We start from the raw sequence: 23,650 nt of genomic DNA, 5'->3' as shown, positions 1-23,650 counted from the left end.
CTGTTCCGTCGCCCATTAAATGTGTCAATAGGGAAAATGGGAAGAATGTGTGGAGTCCAGATTGGCTGTGTATGAACTCTAATTTAATGAGGTACAGACATCTCCAGTTCTCCCCTGCCTCCTCAACACAAATACAGAACAGCTGAATAGGACAGCAAGCAAAAATGTAAATGGGATGAATACGCAAGACCTTAATAGTCCTTTTTTGTCAAAGCTCATTTCTCAGATTCAGTGCTGAATTTCTTGCTCTAAAGTGGTCACCATAATCCTGGTTGTAAACTAACTCCAACACTTTCATTTTGTAACCTGCATCAATGCCATTTTATTTATAAGCCTCTTATATGGATGCTAAGATTTATACAGAAATCATAAACCAAACTTTGTATTAAATCCATAATTCATATTTGATATTGTCTCCTGATTAAAATGTAAGTTGTGATTATTGTGACTGTTTCTTTTCCCAATCTTTTTGGCATCTAGGGGACTGTTCATTTATGTTAATCATGGCTTTATTTTAATTACTCTGCTTTTTTAAATTTCAGAGGGGGATATAATAAACCTCTCAGTATGCAAATTAAACAATCATGAAAAAAAGTGACAGGGAAATTTAGAAACATTCAGTTATCATAAAAAGAATCCATTGCACATATTTCCTATCTGGCAAGTCTTTAATTCAGTGAAATTGAGGAAAAACCTAAGATTTTGTAACAATGGAGTCACTTTATAAAACCAGTCCATGCACAGACATATATTTTGGTCTACTGACTGTATTGATGATCATGATAAATTGTTTAATTATAGGTTTGTGGCCTTAATAAAACTCACTTATAATATACTTACAATACTCAGATAATGTCTGAATAATGCATTTGAGGATCTTATGGCTCATGCTAAATGTAACAAAGATGTCATGACAAATAAAATTAACATATACATGGTAAAGAGTGGCACTGAACATTCAGCTCATCAGATACTGTAATGTGGATAGAAATGTTTTGAAGACTCTCTTAAAGTAATGCATGCATTTTTTTAACATCAACCTCTCATTGCCTGCTAATGTTTGAATGCATTTGTTTGTTGCACAGTACAAAATGTGAGCTTATGAAATATTAGAAATATCATGGGGATCACTGAAACAATATCAGTGATCTTGGCCTTGTCAGGCATTATTTGCCCCTCTCAAATATATTTCTTTAAATTTCCTTTTGTATCAAAATGTCTTGTTAATTAGACATTGCTACTTTTATCCAAGCAGAATGCTTGCTGTAGACAACCAAGACATCATCTTTGATTGCACAGGAAGAATCTGGGCACAGCACTCCTTCATAAAGAATTTCTTTTTTTGGTTATAAATTTGACACATTGGTATAACAGTTGTAATTTTGCATGTTTCTCCCTTGGTTCACAGAGAAGCCTGCAATATTGTGTTTTACGGTTTTGCAGGCAACAGCAGGCCGGCATACTGAGCGTTCATTCTGCAGTTGTTATGGCCAAATCAAGATAACAACACGTCTCTTCTGACAAAATGACCACAGCATGATGCTGCCAGCTGAAATTAATTCCACACTTGACTAGAGGCAAAAACCGACTTCTTTCCTTGGATTTGTTGTGCAGTTTTTAATATGCAGGTAGGAGCCCTTGTCTCTTTAAACCAAGTAAGTCATTTTAAGAGCACTCGGGCATGCATTAATAAGTACAAGCAAACAACAAGGTGTAGGTTGTGACCAGGCTGAGGATAATTCACAAATACCTCTCTCTGAATAGCAACATTAGGTTTTTATTCAGAGAGAGGTCATCTTCAAATAAGTGTCAGATATTTAAGACCAGATCCCTCTCAAAGGCAGCGATAATTTGCAACTCTTGTTGTCACTACTTCAAGGTGAGCCCTACAGATCACACTCACACGACACGTGATGCCACAGTCCAGCTCTGTCGTGCTCAATAGTGACAGATATGACTGTCCAGTCGAACAGCACAGTTCAACAAACGGCATGGGATAATTCCAGCTTCAAATGTCAGTTAATCCAAGCAGCGAAGGAAATTTTCACCGTCATACATGTTTGCATATATTCGTCCTGAATGAGTTTTAAGTGTTGTGCTGTTTGTCTTTCATGTCAATTATTTATAAAACACACCTCCTTAAAGTGTATATATTTTTACCCTGGGAAAGAACACAACGAGTTTTACGTATACACATATATAGTTTAAAAAGCCTAAAAATTTTGATTATCAAATGATTGTGATTTTGTACGTGGACCAGGTGAAAAATCAAGCGCCCACTGTGTTGTTTCTTTTGTTTTATGTTTTAAAGAAATCTCAGCTGCACTTTTAATTTGGAGACGTAAGTAGAAATACTCAATTTTGGATATTTGTGAAATCTCATCAAATAAGAGGATTATATAAAGAGATTTATGTTTTATCCACTAGAATGTAAAGTTCCCCTATTTCTGAAAGTGGGAGCAACAGAAATGCAAAAGCAAATTGTTAAAGAAGTGTGTTTGTCAGATCCTGGATGCAAAAATCATTAAAATGTACGTCTTTGTTTGTCATTAATCGGTTGTACTACTGTGTTGCTGATACCTTCAACAGCTGAGGTAATTGCAGAGAAGTGACAATGATGTCATGACACTGGGAAAGAAAGGTGTCTGAATGGTCTCACTTTGAGGCTGCAAAGGTGTTTTCATTAATCGTACATAACTGCTTAAGAAACATGGGCAGAAATGGTATAAATGCATGTGATATTAGGTAGTGAGCCCTTTAGTTTGCATCTGCATTAATATCAGCTGCAAACATTCAACATAATAGCCCATATTCATCTATTCTATCAGATGTATTCAGTGCACTTTCGTTCAAAATCAAACTAATCCATTTTCAAACATGGCAATCTAATCTGTACTTTTAAAATGTTTCCAGCTTCTTAGTTTTTTCTTAGTTTTGACCATAGTAGCAATGAACACAGTTGATATTATTTAGAAAATTCTAAACTGAAGTCTAGGTCATGTGTGACTAATGTTTTTAAAAAAGGTTCATTTACGCCTTTTTCATTTGTACCAGCCCTTAAATATTTCATGTTCATGTGACCTGAAAAGATGGTGGCTTTGTCAATCAAGGAGGAGCTATCAGATTTTCTAGGTCAGGTCAAAATTCTGTCATGTCGATTAGCTGGAGGTGTTAATGTTAGGGATACTGCCAAAGCTAGTTCACTGCCTATCTGATCAATGTCAGATTGAAGCTGTACTAGAAACAGAGCACAGAGGGGTTTCATAAATATATTGACGTTCCATAGCTGGAAAAAAGGAAATGAGAGACTACAAAAAGACTCAGACTATTTATGTTTTCAGTCATCACTGACATTTAAAAGAACAAAGGAATATACAGTATTGCAATAAAGCATAATAAATAAAAGGAAGATGTATTTACAGTTTCCATTTGATTTTGCAAGCCCGTTTTTGTTAAGGTTAAAGGATGCAGGCACCTCTCTAAGATGTAAGCTTATGTACTTTGCTCATAATATAACAAGGACTGATGTTAATGTATGCAACCTTCAATGTATTTTAAATTATAGGAACCCTCTGTAAAACTCAAAACTACAAAGAAAAAACTTAAGCCATTCTAAATATGTAAAATATATTATGTCAGAAAGCATCCTCACAAATCAGATTTTTAGGAGAATATTAATGCAGCATATTTTTTTTAAACATGGTGTGTTTCCAACAAGCCGCAGATGAAGGAGACATGGCATTTGCGCAGAAGTGCCTTTTAATGCAATCTTTTCAGAAACACTTGATGCCTTCATTCAGCGTGCAATGTTGTAAATAATTACAGTGTATTTGCATTTAATTAATGATGCTTGTACAAAAAAGACAACTCCCTCGGCACTTTCCGAACTTCAGGAAAACAAAACATTTCTGCTGTTGACAATACGCCATCTGTCTCCAAATCCCATGGAAAAGACAGGCTTTTGGAACCCATTCTCAGCTAATATGACATATTGAAACATTAATCGCCCCCTAAGGCCAGCATAATTGCAGCTCCATGTTAATTACCTAACAATTAACAGCCATAATTTCCAAGGGGCAATCAATGAATTAGCTTGTGATTTTCCCACACATTCAGCGCCACTCTGACAATTTCAATGCATTCAAAGAAATCCTGCTCCTCAGAATGACACCTTTAATGCATGAAATAAAAATTCATTTGCACTTCTGCTAATTAGTTCTCTAATATTCCTTGGTGAATTACAAACCCCACTCACACCTTTTGTGTTAGTGAGATTTTGGCTGATGCCCTAGGCTCCTGTTTAAAATTCATTGTATGGCACAAGATCAAAACTGTCACCATTGAATTCATACATAGCTCTCTTTGCCCCCCTTTTTCCTCTCAAGTTCAAATATTCCTCAGCATAGGCAAATTATTAATTTGATTCACAATGTATTGTATGACGGGAAATGAATTGTCAATGCAGATGTAGTTATAAGAATAATGATCAGTGACAAAATACCATTTTCATTCTTTTTGAAAACATAATATTAAAAAATATTAACTGTGGAAGGCATGTCACCAGCCATATGTATTCAGCATATTAAAATTCCTATTGCACTGATTCTTGGTATCAGATGTCAAATATATAACATTGCCAACCAACAATATCTGCTCACTGATATGAATTTAGATCATTTTTAAGCATCATTAGAAATCTGAATACATTTATGAATTTTTAGGTTGAGTTTCTCTGTGTTTAAATTCATTGGGTAAATTACCAAACACAATTTTAAAATACCTAACATTTTGTGCCCTAATGAAATTTCACAACAGCTGTATATGGCTTCATATTGCAAAATTTAATTCAATCATGCAACCTACCAATCCTTGTTATAGAGATTTTTATTTTATCATTACTCTTAATATTGCGACAGATAATATTGCTGTGCAGCTGGCCTTTGTTACTTTATTGCTAAATTTTGAGGCAGGCAAAAATGTGTAATTTATTACATTTCATTGCAGCAATATATTCTGTGTTGTGTGTGATGAATTTTTCTGTAGTTTATTTCAATATGAGCATATGTGTGTGTGTGTGTGTGTGTGTGTGTCTATGAGATCCTTAGTTCCCTTGCATAATTAGAAACATACTGTTTGAAAACCAGTAGTCATCCCTAACAAGGGCAGAGGTCTAATTTAAACGTCAACCCCAGCATCACCAAAAAGTACCAATGGCAATCACTGAAAGGTTTAATAGGTTTCCTGTCTTGTTCTTAATTTGCTGAAATTACAAAATCAATACCTGCAGTTGTAGTCACAGCTACTTGTTTTACTGCTTTAAGATAAAGTCTATGGGAAAGCAATCTTCAGTTTCAATTTGCTATGTACAACATCAGGCTGCTCTCTATGCCTTTGCTCTGAACAGTCTCAGTCCTCTTTGCGTTTTGCATTTTTCACACTGAAACGTGTAGCCCATTGCATGTGCAGCTGACTGCTTTCAACAAGTATAGCAGAAAAATACCCCAACTCTACAGCCTGCTCTTAAATTGACTCCTGGCACTAATTATCAAAACTGTTGATACATGCTGAAAATTTTAACATTTCCTAATACTTTGCTTTTCTTGTGTGTTTAAGTGTTGCATATGTCAGGTCTGCTGTGTTCTGAGCTTTTTTGTTACCTCCATTTTATCTCTTTTTGTGTAAATTAGGCAATGCCTACATATAGTAAAAGCCTAAACATTTTACCCTGATGTGGACTCTGATATGTTACGTGCTGAATTGTATCCCTCCTCATTATGGGTGAAATGTAACTTGAAATGTAAAGATTTAAAGTTTGAATGTGTTCTATAAAAATTAAACCAAATTGGCATCTTATAAAAGCATAACAAAACTGCTGAATTACCCTTTCATATTCTTTTTATATTGTTTATATTAGTAAAAAGCACTTCAGTAAGAATAAAAAAAAAAAAAACAGTGAATCGTACTGTATCTTACAATATTTAACCAATAATTTCTGACGCCATTTTCAAGATTGTACTGTCCTTTTAAAGAAGACATGCATGTATAGAGGAAGTCTGTTGATCTCTTTTAAGTAGTACTGGGGATCATCGTCTAAGGAGATCATTCCTGCCTGTCAGTGCTGTGCTGTGGCAGTGTGAGGTGGCAGTTTTTACTCTTAGGCCCTGTCGCGCACCCTAAAAACGCGCTTCCCCTTTCAAAGCTCAGCCGTTTCATTTCAAAATAGAACACCGAAAAATCATATATCCTTCAAACACTTAAAAACATTTTTTACGAGATATATCCTCCAAAACAATGTATCTGTACTATCCATCTCAGAAGATTTCAAGACAAAGTTTGTTGTACATTTATTTTAATATATTATGTGTTATGCAAATGGTACCTGCTCAGTGTATTAATATACCGTATTTTGAGGGCCTTTCAAATCTTTTGTCTTAGCATGCTTGATTTTAATCCACGCTAATACGGTCTGCATTTAATCTCCCAGTTTCATTAACTGCTATGACCATATAATGCCACCTCTATAGCATTTCTTACTTTCCACTCTCTAATTGCATGTTCATCATGGAAGTAGTACATCAGCATGGCTTGGTATTTAGAAACTTAACTGCAATCAGCGATGTATCAGGACATTGTACTTGATTGCAAAAATCATTTCACATGTTGTAGAACAGATTAAAGAAAATTTAATCTGGATATTAAGAACATTATATGTCAGAGCTAAGGGTTAGTCTTGGTACAGCCCTGAACAAAATCCATAAAATTAGAAATGGATTTGATGATGCACAGTGAGTGTGGACCCAGAAACACAGAGTGATTTTAATCAACTGTTATCTTTATGACTATAAGTACAGTGATTCTTTTTTCTTGGAAAATTTTAATTATTTTGTGACTACATAATATTCTGTATTCATATAATACAATAAGCAGATTTGCTGGAGAGAGAAATATTTTCAAAACATCAGCAGAGTGGACTGCTTTTAAAATGACTTTTGTTCTGTACTATGAGAGGTGAAAAAAATTCAATTTTGTGGACACTCACCATAATGAATATTTATGGCATTAAGGCAGAAACCCACTCTATAATAATGCAAATTGTTCGAGCTTCACATCAGACTTGTCACTTTAACATACTCTATAAATGGAGCTAAAGAATGTCTTGTTTACATTTTTCGCAAAATAACAGTCTTAAAATGGTTATAATAATTCCAAGCCTCATTCCCACTAATTTCTTCAGACGACAGATGACAGAGTGGACCATATGCTTAAGGAAACACTGACACCTATTGGATGTATCCAGAAATGTAGTTATTACAATAATCCGTTCCAAACACAGAAATAAGGAAATGACCTCCTCATCCTCACATTTATAATATATGTATTCACTCTTATACAGACATATGAGAATGCATCTCAGACTGTTAGCTCTAATGCTACCACTGTATGTTCCTTCTGCAATGAATTCATTGTGGGTAAAATGGAAATCAAATGTTTAGTCACAACATTCACTGTGGAGAGGATGTACATGTATGAAATGAAGGTGGATAACACAGCACAATTATGATGTTCACAAAACATGGGTTTGTTGCATCTCTGCCTAACAATTGAAATTGGCCATTATAGTTCAAATTTGCTGCTGACACTAACAGCAGTCTCCATGTGCCACAGTAAATGTAGATGTCCTTTATGGACCAGAATGTTCTCTACTCAAGCCACTTTGACATTTGTAGTTATTAAAACAGCAAGGCATAATAACGGTCTTCAATTACAGCACATTAAAAAGTTGTTTTCTGAGATGTTATGTCAAGACTCAAGTTGGGCCAAGCCTCATGTAACGAAAAATACCTGCCCTCACCATATGGAAGCAGTCTTCAAAAGCCGGGAAAGCATGCTCTCAGAATCAGCCCAGGATTTCCCATAAAGAGCAGTTTACTAGAGTATTTTTTTTACCTACATGATTGCAGTTGAGCTCCCATCGTTAGCTGTTTAGAATTTCCATATTCACACACATGTAAAGTGTAAAGTGAGCGAGGGAGGTGTGTGCTGGGCAGGCTGGAATGGGCTGCCAAAATGTCCTCCGTGCCTTTAAGTGTATGAAACGCAGTGAAGGAAATCTGCACCCTGTTTTCATTAGCAGCATGGCAGCTGCATATGGAGAAGAAAAGCTTTCTTCTTCCCGTTACCTATGCGTTTTACATTACACCATGCAGCTGGTGTCCAAGCTGAGAGTAACTTCAAAATCACAGATAAAAGGTTAATAACATTCCTAGTAGGGAGAAAGCAACTGAAGGCAATGAGATTGCCTTTGAGCTGGTTTTGGTGCGCTGGAAAAGTGATTGAACTGATATTCTTGAATTGAGGAAAAAAATACAGAAATGCTGATTTAGAACTACCAATGTATTTGTGAAATGTTTCAAAAAAGAGGCATGGAACCTTTTCTGTATAAACAATACACATGTGAACAAATGTATTTTCATATTCAGAAAAGCTCTTAAAAGCAAATGATATGTTCTCTGTGCTTTATTTTTCTGTGTGTGTTTTGTGACAGAGAAATTTAGAATACTAGTACTAGTCCAGAACCAGCAGTTAAGCTGAACATGCAACTTGCATGTGTTTTCACTTAAAAATATTTGCAAATGTCCTTCAAAAAGAATAAAAAGATACCGTCTAAGTTTGTGTTCTGTTGAAAACAAAAACAGATGTGAAGGCAGACATAGAGTCAGGAAAATATTTACATATTTAAAGGTTTCCCTTTTGGGCGCATACTCAGATTGATGTTGAAAGGACAGTACACCCAGTCTATACAGTACAATACCTGCCTACCAGTAAGCTTGATACAGAAATGCAAACATGTACTGGCACATTAAAATCATCACATTTGAAATTCTCAATAGAAAGTATATTTTGAAAGATCTTACACTATGAAATGTGTAACCTTCTACATGTTAAAAAATAAACTATTGCAACACACACACTTAGCAGTCTGAAGCAAAATCTGTATGGGAGAGGACATTACAAAAAAAAAAAAAAAAACACTCAACACTCTTCAATGATATTAACTATTTTAAAACTGAATTTTACAGAACCCACATGAACAAAGCCATAGAAACGCAATATCAAAACCCCTCGTGAAGATTTCCTTCAAATGTTGTGCATTTGGAATACGCATTTATTTCACTGAAACCTCAGTACAGTTATTCTGGCTATCTTTCTCCTGTCTCATACAATATTCATGATCATTTTCAGCATTATGCAGCACATAGATAACATTAAAATCCTCACAAAGGAAAACAATTTCACGTGAGTCATTTCTGAGGTGTGTGAATGGCATTAGTGAAATAAGCTGAAACAGAATACTGAAAATGCCATAGAATGAATATATGGTACATCAACATCAACAACAACAGCAAAAAAAAAAAACCAAACGCTTAAATCATGTTTGCAAAGCACTTTGTGTTGCCTGGAAATGGGAGCGGATGTTAAGAAGGGAACGTACTTTAAGATGCGGGTTTGGAAAAGCACCCCAGTGGACAAAATCATCCCCGCGCTTATGCAGTGACTTCAGAACCTCATTGACCCAAAATGGGCGTCACTAAGCCAATGGGTCCTCCGCTTGCAAATTGCATTTCCTAATGATCACTTAAAATCATTTTTCTTGTGCGTCATTCATTCTCATGTAAATCTTTTCTCCCCTCATCCTCCAATTCCTCCCCCCCAAACCCCCACCCCCCAAACAGAGCATGGTGACGAAGTAATCCCGCTTTTTGCATGATTAAAGATGATGGATAACCTGGGCAGATAAAAATCGAGGCCGTTAACGGTAAATCTGAACACCTTAAATGTCAGAACGCTTCCAGCAGGTTCACTGCTAAAGACAGGAAGAATTAACGCACACAGATTAATCAGAGGCGAATAACAACGCATCCTTTAAAGAGTGATCATCTCCTGTATATTAAAATGTCCCAGCCATTGCCCCAGCGAGGCCCCAACGACAGTAAAAATTGCTTTACTACACAAAGAACATTATGCACACAGCCTGCCAATGATACTCGCGGTCTCAGGAATGGCTGAATGTGTTTGTGATGGAACAGACAGAAGAGAAGGCAATGGGCATGATGTTTTGGTGATGAAACGAACACAATCTTAATAGTAACGTGCATTTAAAAATAAAGGATGATCATATATGTGACTTAAAAGGAAAAAAAATAAAAGAAATAAATAGCAAAGGCTTGTTAATATTTACCAGACTGTTTCCTTCCTTTCAACCGCCCTATTCTCTGTGTGTGTGTGCGTGCATCCCTTTTCGGACCCAGACAACTAAACCAGATAGGGGGTATTACAGTACAGTACACACGCCGCCATCGCCTTGAGACGTATGACCCAAAATGATGCTCAGAAGACACTCGGTGACCTCCCGCCAGCCAACCCCTTGTGATTAATTCAGCGTGCCCTTGAAACTATCTACCAGATATCCTTGCGATTCGTCCGTAATTCCTGGGGTTTCCAGAACCCCACCTCGGAGAACACAGGAAGTCTGGGAGTTATTATCTCTCAGCACAAAAAACAGGGACGAAATCTGCACATGGTGCTTTATCAAACAGGATGAGAAGTGTAGAAATAAGACAAAAAAATAGCACTGGGTTTGTGTGTAGTGCGCAAAAGCAGCCATTGCAGACACTGCATTATTTTCTCTCTCTCTCTCTCTCTCTCTCTCTCTCTCTCTCTCTCTGTCTCCAGACCAGGGATTCTTCGACGGCTGCACCGCCATGGCAGGCGGAATTACCATTCATCTACTTTCTTTTTCTGATTATGTGCTGGACAGCGAAATTTGGGCTGCAAAATGCTAATTTTTTTTTCTTTTTTTTTTTATAGCCTGACACCATGACAGCAATCCCAGCCGTCACAAGGACAGAATGAAGAGAGCAATCTAACATCCAGGGATATGAATTTCTGATCAGTGGCAAGCGGACTGCTGTGAAGACTTACAGTAATCCCATTGGACAGCTCGCTCCGTCGAAGGCGGGGAGCGGGGCTGCCACAATGGAGGGAGCTCACAATTGCAGGCATCTGCCCATAATTTAAAACCGTAGGAGCGCTGGAGTGTGCTCGGCAGAACAACAAGCTGTAATTGAACTGTTGGAACAGTTATGCAGATTATTTTAACCTGTGTCACCCTTTAACCTATTTCCTTTTACACTGGTTGCGTTTTCAAAATTACCATTTTGTCAAACACGGCCGGCAGTTGCCATGGTCCAACTGTTTAACAAACATTTTAACGCGTTCCTCAAGGCGAAAGTCGGCTTAATGAAGTCGAAGTCGCCCCGTGCGATGTTTTGAATTGTGAGAGCACAGGTTTGAATGGAAACATGAAAATGAATGAGCTATGGAGGCAGGCTTCCTCAGCTCAGATCGAGGAAGCGTTGTGTTTTCTTTTGTTTCTTTTCAATTGGTGCTTGATTGTGTCCCTTTTTTTTCTTCTTTGGGTGGTACAATCACAGGCGTGACATTATTGAAATATACCTGCCCCCTAATTACTCATCAAGCGTGCTAAAAGGCATTTGTCATGAAGGACCTCAACCTTGCCATTCTCACTACGTATGTTAATGCAAGATGTTCAGATGGAATCCTGAAACCTCCAGTCAGAGGAGAGATGTTAAATAGCCGTGGGACCCTTTGAGTACACACCAGCGCAACAAAGTTGACCAAGGCTATCGGCGTCTGTTAGCCCAACACAGACGGAGCACCATCTTATAAAGGTCATAAGTGTGAGCCGTGTAGCTTCATGACCAAATGAACTTTGCAAATGTTATTGCACGATATAGCAAAGTGGCTTAAGCTGCCCTTTATCATGCCTACGTAACACAATGTCACCTTTCGCCAGGATAAAAACGATGTACGATAGCAAAGAGGAAGCAACAAATGCACGTTAAATCTCATCTGGTGTTGAGTGGAGAGGCAAAAACATCAAAATCCATCTATGCAAACTAAATATAGCTTTACACAGTTTTGTTAGAGCAGGGATCTTTTTGCCACTCATGTACAGTGGAATTTTTAAACCAAGTTTGTAACAGAGCACCAAAGTTTTATTAGATTTATAATGGTGTCGGCTAGATAGTTTATAGAGGTTAGCAGGGATGAATAGAGACACACTTGTATTAATCTGAGGATGGGAGATAGCCTTCTACAAAAGCCTTTTGTAAAACAAATTTTTTGTGGACTAGCTGGAAGTTTCCCAGAGGTAACAACAGAAAACACCACATGCATGGAAACACATTAGAATTCAAAAACCATGTTTATCTGTAATTATTATCCACTTTTAAAATGCAGGGTGTTACGGATTGAAGTGTGCTGGCTGTAAAGCAAGGAGCAGAAATAATTTGTTTATTATTTACTGTGGCCCACATCAAAATTGAATACTGCGTTTGCAGCACAAGGTAATTTCTCTTTGCCTCACAACTGAGCCGACAACCTCTTAACCTGGATTTAAATATATGGTGTATTGGGTTGCTTTGATCAAACACTAGAGCTCTCATACGTCTCAAGCTGCACTGATGAAGCGGCGCCTAATAATTAATAACACATTCCTGAGCTATAGTTCATTATTCACAAAGGAGCGATGAAATTAATTTATACCAATGACTTTGCACGCAAAGAGCCAAAACGTAACCTGACTGAGGCGCTGAGGAAAGGAGACGCACTAACAGGAATGTTCTGAGACTCCAGAAGCACATGTCGCAGCACCACGACACATGTGTGCGCCACATTGCCGGAGTCGGCCCGATGTGGGGGATGAGTATGGCATCGCATGGCCGTCGGCAGAAGCGCACAGAGATGTAATGTTGACATGCAACATCTTATTATGACCGCGCATATGCCCCTGTATTGGGGGCAATGAGTCCCAGACAAAGCAATTCTGCGTCGGGAAAAGTGTGTGAGAAACCATTTTTAATGGAAAGCTGGGTCCATTTGAGGTCTGTGCCCTGCTAGAAACGTACCATCAGTCTTCAGGCTAAAGAGTCAGCTGGTTTTTAAGATACCCACACTGTTCAGGACAGTGGTCCACACAACACAGAGTGTAATCAGATGCAGGTGATGGGGGTATGAGATGTATGAACAGTGCCCCACCACACACTAGAGTGTGTAGGTGGTTTATATGGACACCAGGGTTGGCTGACAAGAGGGGCACAGTTGTGATATCTGGAGCAAAAACATTGTGCCAGTGATTGACAGAGCAGCAATATTTCCTGAAGAATCAGTTTGGTGTCTCTACAACAGAAGTGACATTAAAGTTGAAAAAACCCCAAGTCTGCATAAAGACACCGAAAAAAAGTCTACCCTCAAAGCAGCAAATCAGCATTAATAGTTTATGTTGATAAGGGCGAAATAATTCACAGTTAGAGAGAATAATGTAACGTGCTGGTTTTTTGAAGTTGGGATTCGGGTGCGTAGTTGTAGAATAAAGGCATTGATAAAGTATGGTGGAAATGAGATTGTGAGGAGTGATGAGGAGGTGCCCACAAGCACAGGAGTGAGAGGATCAGGCAGAGTTTGCTTGAGTGAATTAATTCACCTGAGTAGCGTGATAGAGAAGAAGCATTGAATATTAACAAGGCTCTTATTATAATTGCATGATTAAAGTAGCCCTGGACTGCAAATATAACCATTATTTCTGCATTTTACATCCAGGCTTAATCGAATCAGTGGGAGATATGTGTATATATTACATGACACTGCTTCTGAGCACTGCGATGATCCTGTTTTGGAGGGCCAGTAACTCTTCGGCACACGAACAGGAAGCAGGTGCACATGTCAGCGTGATGAAGGGGCAGACAAAGGATCCAATCTCAGGGCAGCGCTCCGGTTTCTGCTGGTTGAGAATTTTCCCCGTGCCTAATATGAGAGAGCAGGTGATTTACAATATTTAAAATAAAGGACAGTCCGGAGCATCACGACGGGCCACAGAGATGGGAACGTTATTAAAAAAGGTTAGGGGAATGAAATTATGGAGGGGGAGCAGGATTGGCACAATATCAGGGCCGGGGGGACGGGGGACGGGGGTGGGCGCATTAGGCTGATGAAAGCGCAACAGTCCGATCACAGTCCTAAGGTGAGCACTTGTAAAAAAAAAAAAAAAGAAAGAAAAGAAAATAGAGAAAGGCAGTGACTGCCGCATAATGAAAGCTCTGCCACTCAAGATCATATGGAAGCATCTAATCTTGGCAGCGGAACACTCAAGAAGGCACGGCCTGGCTTTATGTGGGAAGATCCTCCTGCTCCCAACATGATGGACCTCCTTCCATTTTCGCCTCCCCCCTACACACGGGCATGATGAGTGTCTCACACAGGGGGTTATGGGAAGTTCATGTGAACGGATTAAGGAAATTTCCGAAGCACGCGGAGAGAGGACCCGGGCGGCGTAATCAATTTACAGCTTTCGCCAAAGCGATGCTCATTGGAATAAGCCGAGGCGGCCTCGCGGTGCCGTCCTACCAACACGATGAAAAATGCCGGGACGGGGGTCTCAGATTCTGCCCAGATGAATTGTGGGATCACATTCACTCTGAAATGTATTCGTCAAATCCCTCATGAGAGTTTCTCCTTAATTTGGCCGTCCATGTTCAAGATTCACAGCTGGGTACTTATTTTCTATACATAGATACTTCTGATAATATTTCAAAATATATATTTCTAATTAACAATATTTCTTTCAGCTAAAGCCTTGTTTATTAGGTTTATTCATCAAAACACCAACCCAGACAAATGATATTTAAGACACACATATTGCTTTTTCATAAAAATAAGAAAAATGTATTCCCAGCATGTCACGGCCTCAAGTGATGGCAAACAACGATGTATGTGCACCACAAAACATTTCAAGTTATGTACCGTGCCTGCAGTACGCGTGAAAATTATTAGCAAGCACTGGTCCAAATTAGCCTGTTACTTTTCAGCTGCAGTGAAATATGAAAAAATAAGTACATAAACAGGATTAAAGCTGCACTGATGTCTGCCTTTATCAGCTGGCGAGCAGAACTCCAATCTTCACCAGCCAGGTAGGTTATTTACCCCCAGAGCCCACACCAGCCGGGCTGTATGTGATTATCTCTTTCAGACACAAGCCTGTCAATTTGGTTCAGTGAATACACAAATGCACTTAAAAGTCAACTTGCATTCTCTGAACACAGACATGCACTGTGTTTCTTGGGAGGTACAATGCAGCACACCCTTTGTTACTGATATAATACATTAGGTCACACTTTACACTTCAATACGCATAAAGTTGAGGATAAAAGCAAGCAAATTTTATTGGATGAATATGTGCGCTATTCAGCAGCTTCTCATAAAAAAAAAAAAAGAAGCACTTCAGACATTTTTTTTACATCTTGTCTTGTTTAGATGAAACTTCTGCTAATGCTGTGGGTTTGTGACCGGCTGTACACAGTCATGTGACCTCTTTGTGGATGGTGTCCCAATCAGAGCTGTAGCAGACAATTGCACTGGGCTGGAGAACAAGACGAAACTGGAGAAAGATTGAAGTTATTGTACATTTTATGAAACAGGCGGTAGCTGGAACCACATCCAGATGGGAGAAGGAAAAAAAAACCCCTGAACGATATCATTCTCTAGACCTTGATTCCTCTGACCAGCCAGCCGAGTTCGCATAATTTTCCTCTCCGACTTTGTTTATCGGAAGCATAACAGGATAGGTATGATTCCGTAAAAGCTAACATTAATGGAGATGAATCCATTTACAGCAACTTTACAAAAAATGTGTGTAGGGGCGCAATTTAGAGGTGCACAAAACTGTCAGCAATCAGTTCAGCTAATTTCCAGGAAGTGCCCTGTGGGGCAGTTTGCTGATGAACCCTGTAGAGTCCAAAATATCACTCTTGTAGTGATATATCACTTAGGAGACATGATCCATTTTTTCCATGATTAAAGGGCCCACAACTAAATAAAATACAATATGTCTGACAACACATTAGATATCAAACAAAACCTCAAAAACTTAGACTCTATGACTTCTTTGTGATGAATTCACAGAAATTACCTGTCTATGTTTTGAGTTCATTTTTCCACTTATTAAAAGGAATGAAGTGAAAATAATTCACCTTTCATTTGCAAAGCAGCCTCTTAATAAGATAGCTAGAGATCTAATTATTTCCTACATAAATTAGAAGTGAGCTCCTTGAATGTACAAAGAAGGTTGGTGTACCCATGTAATTAATTTCATATTGCTATATATGTGTATATTTTATAATTGTAATTCAAATTTCTATAGAGGAAAATATTTCCTTTAAAGGAGAATGATTTTATACACTTGGCTTCCTGTTATAATCAAGGTCTTTCTATCCTGATATCGGAGGGTTACGACTCAGTGAATAATTCAGTAGGTTACTGAAACTGTGGCGGTAGAGAAAGTACTAATCTTATATTGAAGCTGTAAAGGATATTAGGGAACAATTGCAAAAAGTGACACATTTAATAGAGAAAGATTACTCTGCGCTACATCAATTTAATTTGAATTGAATACATTTCACAAGCGTTTTCTCAGATGCAGCCTGGACATTATGTGAGGACTCCTAATGTCATTGAAGAGCCCATTGAATTCCCCCTTCCTTTGGCTTTGTTGTTGGCTTGGTCCTTTATTCACATAAAATACACAGAGACGAGTGTCATGGAGACTGTACTTTTTTTTTTTTTTTTGCAATAGCAAAGAAGTTTAATCAGGAACAATATGCACCCAGAGGAAAAAGGGCATCATTCAGCAGAGTTGGTATGGCCTCAGAACACACTCTGGGAAGAGGGAGGGTTCACATCCCCTCTTCGGCTTTCAGAAGAAATGCTGCTGATCAGGTGGTGACAGTGGGGAATTATGAGTAAATGCATGTGTGAAAAATGATGGGCTGCAATCTTTGCCCTTAATCTCCTGCTGAATGGCAAGTTGGTCCCTGGCCTGACAGACACCATTAATTTTAAACTGTACTCATATTACCCGGAATAAATGTATTTTTTTTTTCTCCTTCCTCACCAAATCAAAAACCAAAGAGAAGATGGGATCCATTTTGCAGAGTCAAAGTTGCTGTAACAGCAGCGCTCAAACCCTTATATTGCCTTCGAGTCAAAAAAGGTGGCATTAACATTTCATCCATTTAATCATAACATACAGAGTTTATCCAAGCACTGTACATGTTTGGGCAAGAAAGACCACATGAGCAATCAGGATCTGATCTGTTTTCTGCTTGTGGTAGATCTGACCTCAGAAAACGTCATGACTCCTGTATGAATCTCTAAATGCAGAAAATGTTACCAAAAGTCCTATATGAGACACATACAAACACACATGGCGATGATGTTTGGTAATTGTGTGATTTTGCCCGTGAGTGCAGGAAAACCATCCCACACACACACACACATACACGCATGTGCAGGCACATAGATTTCTTCTTCCGTATTGCATTTGCTTGGCAAATCACTCAGGACTCAATGTTAGTACACACAAAGTACACAAGCGATATTTTATGTAAAAGCAGATTCAAGGGAATCGTAAACAATTTAATTTACATGCTGCAAAGCATTAAAATGTCACAGAGGAAACTCATAGTACATATTCATGATAATCATACAACATAAAATCCCTGGCTTGAAGACCGTGGGCTTTTGGTGCCCTCTGGTGGTGCAAATCTGACATGGCTCAGTACTGGCTGACTGTCCCCGTCATGTAGGAGGATCCTCCCAACTGTTCCATGCAGAAGTAGTGTGCTCTCTGCACACGCTCAGCGGCTTCTAGGTTTAAATGTGGACCTGCTGTACATTAGTGGCAGTACCAGCATCATGCTGAGAGATGGAGATGAGTTAAATAAAGGACCACACAACATCACAGGAAGAAAATGCTCTCAGACCAGTTTACAATCCGTACAGGTTACTCCAGGGTTGTGGCATCCTAAACCCCTTCGCTGTCATTGGAATTCTGCGGTGTGGTGTGTTGTTTCCTTCAGGACAAAGAATAGAAAGGAAATAATTATTCTTTCCACTCCAGACAGTGTGGTATCAGCTTGCTGGCGCTTAATACTGGTCTGTCACACAAAGCTGAACGCTTGAAATAAGATATGTGACTTGAATGCTAACGTAATGGTTTGTATACAAATAAGCGCAGACTGCATTGTGTATTTGTTCATTAAAGGGCCCCGCATGTGTACGGCCTTCCCCTGTGTCAAGCGCCACTGCTGAACCTGTAGTGAGCTGCCACTTTATTATGGAGTTGATTGGGGATTTTGGCATGTTTATTTCACACTGCGGCGTCGCCATGCTTATATCTCCAAAGGTCTCACCAAAAAAAAAAAAAAAAAAAAAAAAGCTGAAGCGCAGCAAAATCTGAAAACCTGCTTTTGCCTGACATCCCTGACATTCCCTTTCACCAACGTAAGATTGCATTTTAGATGCCCATATTTTATGTGCTACTTTACTCCACTTTTCTTCAGCAAACTTCCATAAAATGTGATGACATATTGTTTGCCTTAAAACGACATTTGATGTTCCAGCAATCACTGACTGTGTTTGATGAGAGCTCAAATCAGCCACTTGCCATACACCAACCTGCAAAAATCAACAACATGCTGTACATTAACCTTTTACGGTTTATGGCTGGAGCAGATGGCTGTGGAAAAAAAGGAAGCTGTTCCTGAACATTAGAGGTAGGAATATTGATGGCGCCATTTATTCTTTAATTCATTCATTTTGCCGTGTTAAGTCTCTGGGCAGATCTCCCCATTTTGCAACCAAGTAGAATGAAACACTGTTGAAAGATTTCAACTGAATTTCAACCCTCAGTTGCAATTCAGCTGAAATGAACATATGATCTTACATAAAAAAAGAATCCCAGGGTCCTAATATGACCCCTAAACTTTAGAGGAGAACATTCTTTGCGTGTATTTTCTTCTCTTCATCAAACAGCCTCCCATCTCTCCCTATTCAAATCAACTTTAAAAAGATTGCTCTGTCATCCCCAGCATCGTCTGGGCTGCCTCCAGCACATTGAGTTTACTGACATTTGTCCACCATGTTCCTGCTGGAAAAAACACGTGCATATCAAATGTTTTGGACTTGGGCTATGAGTGCGAGATGTCTGACCTGTTTAAACAGTATCAAAGGCCAAGGCAAAAAAAAAAGCCAAGCAAATGCAAAGGTGTTATATGGAATTTGTCAAAGTTATGCTGAAGTCAGCTAGAGCTGAAGCACTTTTTTGAATAGCATCTGTCATACAAATGGAAGACTATCTTAGTGGAAAACACAACACATCAATCAGCGCATACTGGGAGAATTGTAAACTCAATAAACTATATTACTCTCTACATTGTGTTAAGCAAATTACAGGCCCTTTCTGTTTGAGAAATCCAGATTTGCAAGAGAAAAAAAAGGAATAAATGATATTCAGATATTGTATTTGTGATGACTGAGTCAGTTAAATCCCACTAAATGTGACATGGACCTTGTCTGACAAAGACAGATATTACATACAGGGAATAAATGAAGTCCTATGATTGAAAACAATGTTTGCAGTAATTGATTTTCAGTGAAAAGAACAGTGTCTGTGGAACAGACAAAGAACAAACTCTTTGTTATGACCTACGGAGAGCTCTAGCCTAGAGAGTGTTTTCTTTTCTTTCTATTGAAATAAATAATACATTACAAGAGAATGGATGGCACTAAGGAGGCTGTCCACAATTGATTTGGTTCAACTGTATTTAGCAAGACCACTCAGACTGAGTTTGCATCTCTACTAACTCCATGCTTTCAAATAACATGTGCCCCCTGGGCAATACAAGGCAAACCCTTGACAGCTAGCACCTACACAGTTTTACAACACATACATATTCCATTTGTATATTTTCAGTAGACATTAAGATAAGATAGTGCATTTTAATCTCAAAAAGAAAAAAAACCTGGCATCTCTCTTACATAGATGACCATGCCATGCTCTAGTGTATATAAAGAGATGAATTTATATATGCACACACACACACACACACACACACACACACACACACACATACGCACACACACACGCATAAGTGCATGGTGCAGGTTCAGATTCCTGGTGGGGTGCTGTACCTTGACCTGAACTGCCTCAGCATGTGTCTATATGGATATTATGCAAAGTGCAATCCATGCAAGTGAAACCAGGCAAGGTTGACTGCTGAATGAATAATATTATACAAATAGAATATTCTGTACTGGTAAAGCCAGAGGTAAATGACTGTGAGCTACACTGTGTGGCTGAGCTGCAGCTGCCAGACTGTATTCATGGAATCATACCAAAATTTAAAAAGTAGTTCATTTTTTATGGAAGCTGCATCAGGACCTGTTTCAATGATGTAATAACTGCCTTCAGAAAGGCTTCTCTGATAGGTAATTATATGTTTTGCTGAAACAAAACATCACATGTTAGGAAACACAACATATGACTTCCACATTATGCCTTAAGCTGGGAACATACCAGGCGTGTTCCAATAATCTTTGATAAAGACATGCTGGAACACACAGCCTAGACTATGGCTGAAAGCTCACTGCTGTTATGCCTTAACTGTCTGTAGTCACTCAATTAGCTACATGTGCGTGGGTAACAAGGAAAGAACCACCAGCTAGTAAAGGGAAATCACAGACTACTGAAATAATAAGAAAAAGTCCTTCACACATGCTGCAAAACATATTTTCTCTTCTCTTTTAACCATTGCATATGTTGCAAACAAACATTTCAATCACAAGATCATTCTCGGCATCAAAACAGCTGACAGCTTATTTACAGATACATTTTGAATCTGTGTGTGACCAAACTCTCAAGACAAGGAGGAAAGCAATGTGTGCAGTTGTGGCTAACCTTTCCTCTACTAGCAAGCTAGTAAACAGCCCGCACTAGCTACCTTTTCCAACATAAACAATAGCATTATCTCTGTCCAATTATTATTTCACGTAACTAGCTAGCTAACATGGGACAAATAGCTTACATACTTAAACAATACTAATTTGATGGCCCCCAGTCTTAATCTATTAAATTCTTGAGTTTGTTGCTGTATAGTTTATCTGTTATATTTTACAGTGCTGGCCTCTCATTCTGTACAGTGCTGGCCTCATTCCTGTCTGTCCAAATGGGCATCATGACTGAAGTGTGTCCTTGGGATGTGAGCAATGTCTTTTATTGTTGCTCATGTCCATTCTCTAATTGACTGAGGGTTGAAATTCTCTCACTGATGGCTGACACAGATTCTACACATTCTTGTTGAATTAGGAACAATGGCCATCAACCACAGGTGACTGCAGACTAAACGTGGAACACCCAGCAGTGACTACAGGTGATATTCGGCCACTGATGGCTTTTGACCAACCATCAGATGAGCGTGTGTGTTTGTGTCCTTGGTTTTATTAGAATTTTGATAGTCTTAGTTTTACTATTTCACAGTAACAGGTTTAGAGTATCAATCATTTTTCATCCCTAACACCTAAAGATGCAAATGCTTTGTAATCCTGATGACACAGTTCAGATCAGTTGTCAGGGTGGACACACCCATGAGCCTGCCCTTAATTTTGAAAGCTCGACTGTAATTATTTCAAGTGAAATGTTTTTTCATTTGTTTTTTTCATAGTCAAAGACGCACACACATACACACACACACACACACAGTGCAACATGCCACAATCTTTCTTATGACAATTGTGTTTGGCCTTTGCCACAACTTTACCGAAACCATGTGACAAATTAAAAAAAATAATAATCTTACAGGAAAACTAAGATGGCCAGTTGCTTTTCTTAATGGTTAACAGTACTTGGTAAGGACAAGAAAACAAGCAATTGTCCAAAGTGTTTTGGTCCTTGAGACTACCATATCACAAGGGATCATACTGGAAGGTGGAAAACAAGAAAACTCCATAAATCTATAATCTTTTAAGAAAGAAAAAAATGGACCTTTATGCATTTTTTGTTTTGTTACTACAAAATCTATTTGCAAGTATATCTATAATTACATTCTTTGTATGCATTAAAAACATGTTACAAGATTTATTTGAAGTCACAAAATAAACATGCACCCATGGTTTCTGACAACAGCATGCATTTCTACATTTCTACATCTAAACCACAACTTTTCTACACCGTTGTGACTATGCAGCATTTTAACTTCAGTATCAACCTAACCACAACTTTTCTGTAACTTTGTAATTAATTAGTGTCTTATGGTTATTTCTTTGAATTTATTCATAATGGCTTTAAAAAAATAAAAGCAGATTTAACATATTATATTATTATATATACTGTCATTGAACAGCTATTTTTGTCAGGGTGGCTCCAGCTCTCATTAAATCACATATATTTCGATTAATAATTCAACCAATCAATTCCAATTGCAAATCTTGTGAAGAACTCTAGGAGATATTGCAGTCTTGAGGAGATGGAGAGTGAGAGATGAGCTTACCCCTCCCCTGCTCTACTCTTTGTTGTGTTTCCTTCTGTATGAAGAAAAGACATAGAGACTACTTTCTCCTTTATATCTAGTATATTAGCAATCAAATTAAACATTTTTACAGTACAGTTCATTTCTTAGATTAAAATTTTTACATGTTTTCCAATTCTGGGCTTGGTACATTGCACAAGGGTAGAACAGCAGCGTCCCAGTGGGGAATCAAACCAGCAACTTTTGGGTTACAAACCCTACTCCTTTCCACTACACCACATCACTGCACTTTTAACATAGTTCATAAGACTAAAGCTTTAACAGACCTTTAATAAATTGAATTGTGGCAGCATGGGAAATTGTGGCAGCATGGGAAAGTGGCATATTAATTTTATTAAAAACCTATATTCACCTATGGACACACTATCTGGGAACATTTTACCTGTTTTTTGAACTTTAGTGCATGTAAATACACTAATAATGTCAGCCTGTTTGCTTTGGAGCATTACAATTGCTGTTTTATTCACATATGTATGTTTTTTTTCTCTCTAAACTAAGCTAATCTGAAATTGCTCCATTGTTTTGTGACCATATGTATAATAAGCAGAGCCACATACAAAGCCAGGAATGCATTTTGCATTTGAAAAAAGAGGCTGAATCCACTGTATCTCACTATGCTTGTCAGAAAGGAGGTAGCAATGATGCTGATTAAATCACTGACCACTTCAGTTGAAAACTTAAGAAATAATAATATCCTGTAAAAATGGACGTCAACATAAACACACTTGCATGGGTCATATTGAGAGTCTAAAAACATTTCTGACTTCTTCCAGGTAGTTAGAAAACAAATATCCACTGACTTCCGACTTATCTGAATCTGAAAATGCTGACTACTGATTTAGTGTGAAAATGAAAAAACAACAAAAAGAGCAGAGACCTCCTGAGACAATTTAGCACCCCTTGTTTACATGTTAAAAAAGTGTAAGTTAGTCAATAATATGAAAATAGTTTTGAGGTTTCATGCCAGGTTTGTCACAGCATTGCTGTGTTTGAAATGAAGTTCATCGTTGTCACCACAAGATGGCAGCGGAAAGCATTAACAATTTATTTCTCTTTTTTCTGCTGGTCAGCCATCTGTTTGAAACACTATATTATTCAAATTTGGAGATTTACACACTTAAATGTACACAGAGGATTTAGGTCACCAT

This window comes from Megalops cyprinoides, chromosome 2 (genome assembly GCF_013368585.1).
Source record: "Megalops cyprinoides isolate fMegCyp1 chromosome 2, fMegCyp1.pri, whole genome shotgun sequence".
In the NCBI taxonomy this organism is placed as follows: domain Eukaryota; kingdom Metazoa; phylum Chordata; class Actinopteri; order Elopiformes; family Megalopidae; genus Megalops; species Megalops cyprinoides.
This window is presented reverse-complemented; position numbering follows the sequence as displayed.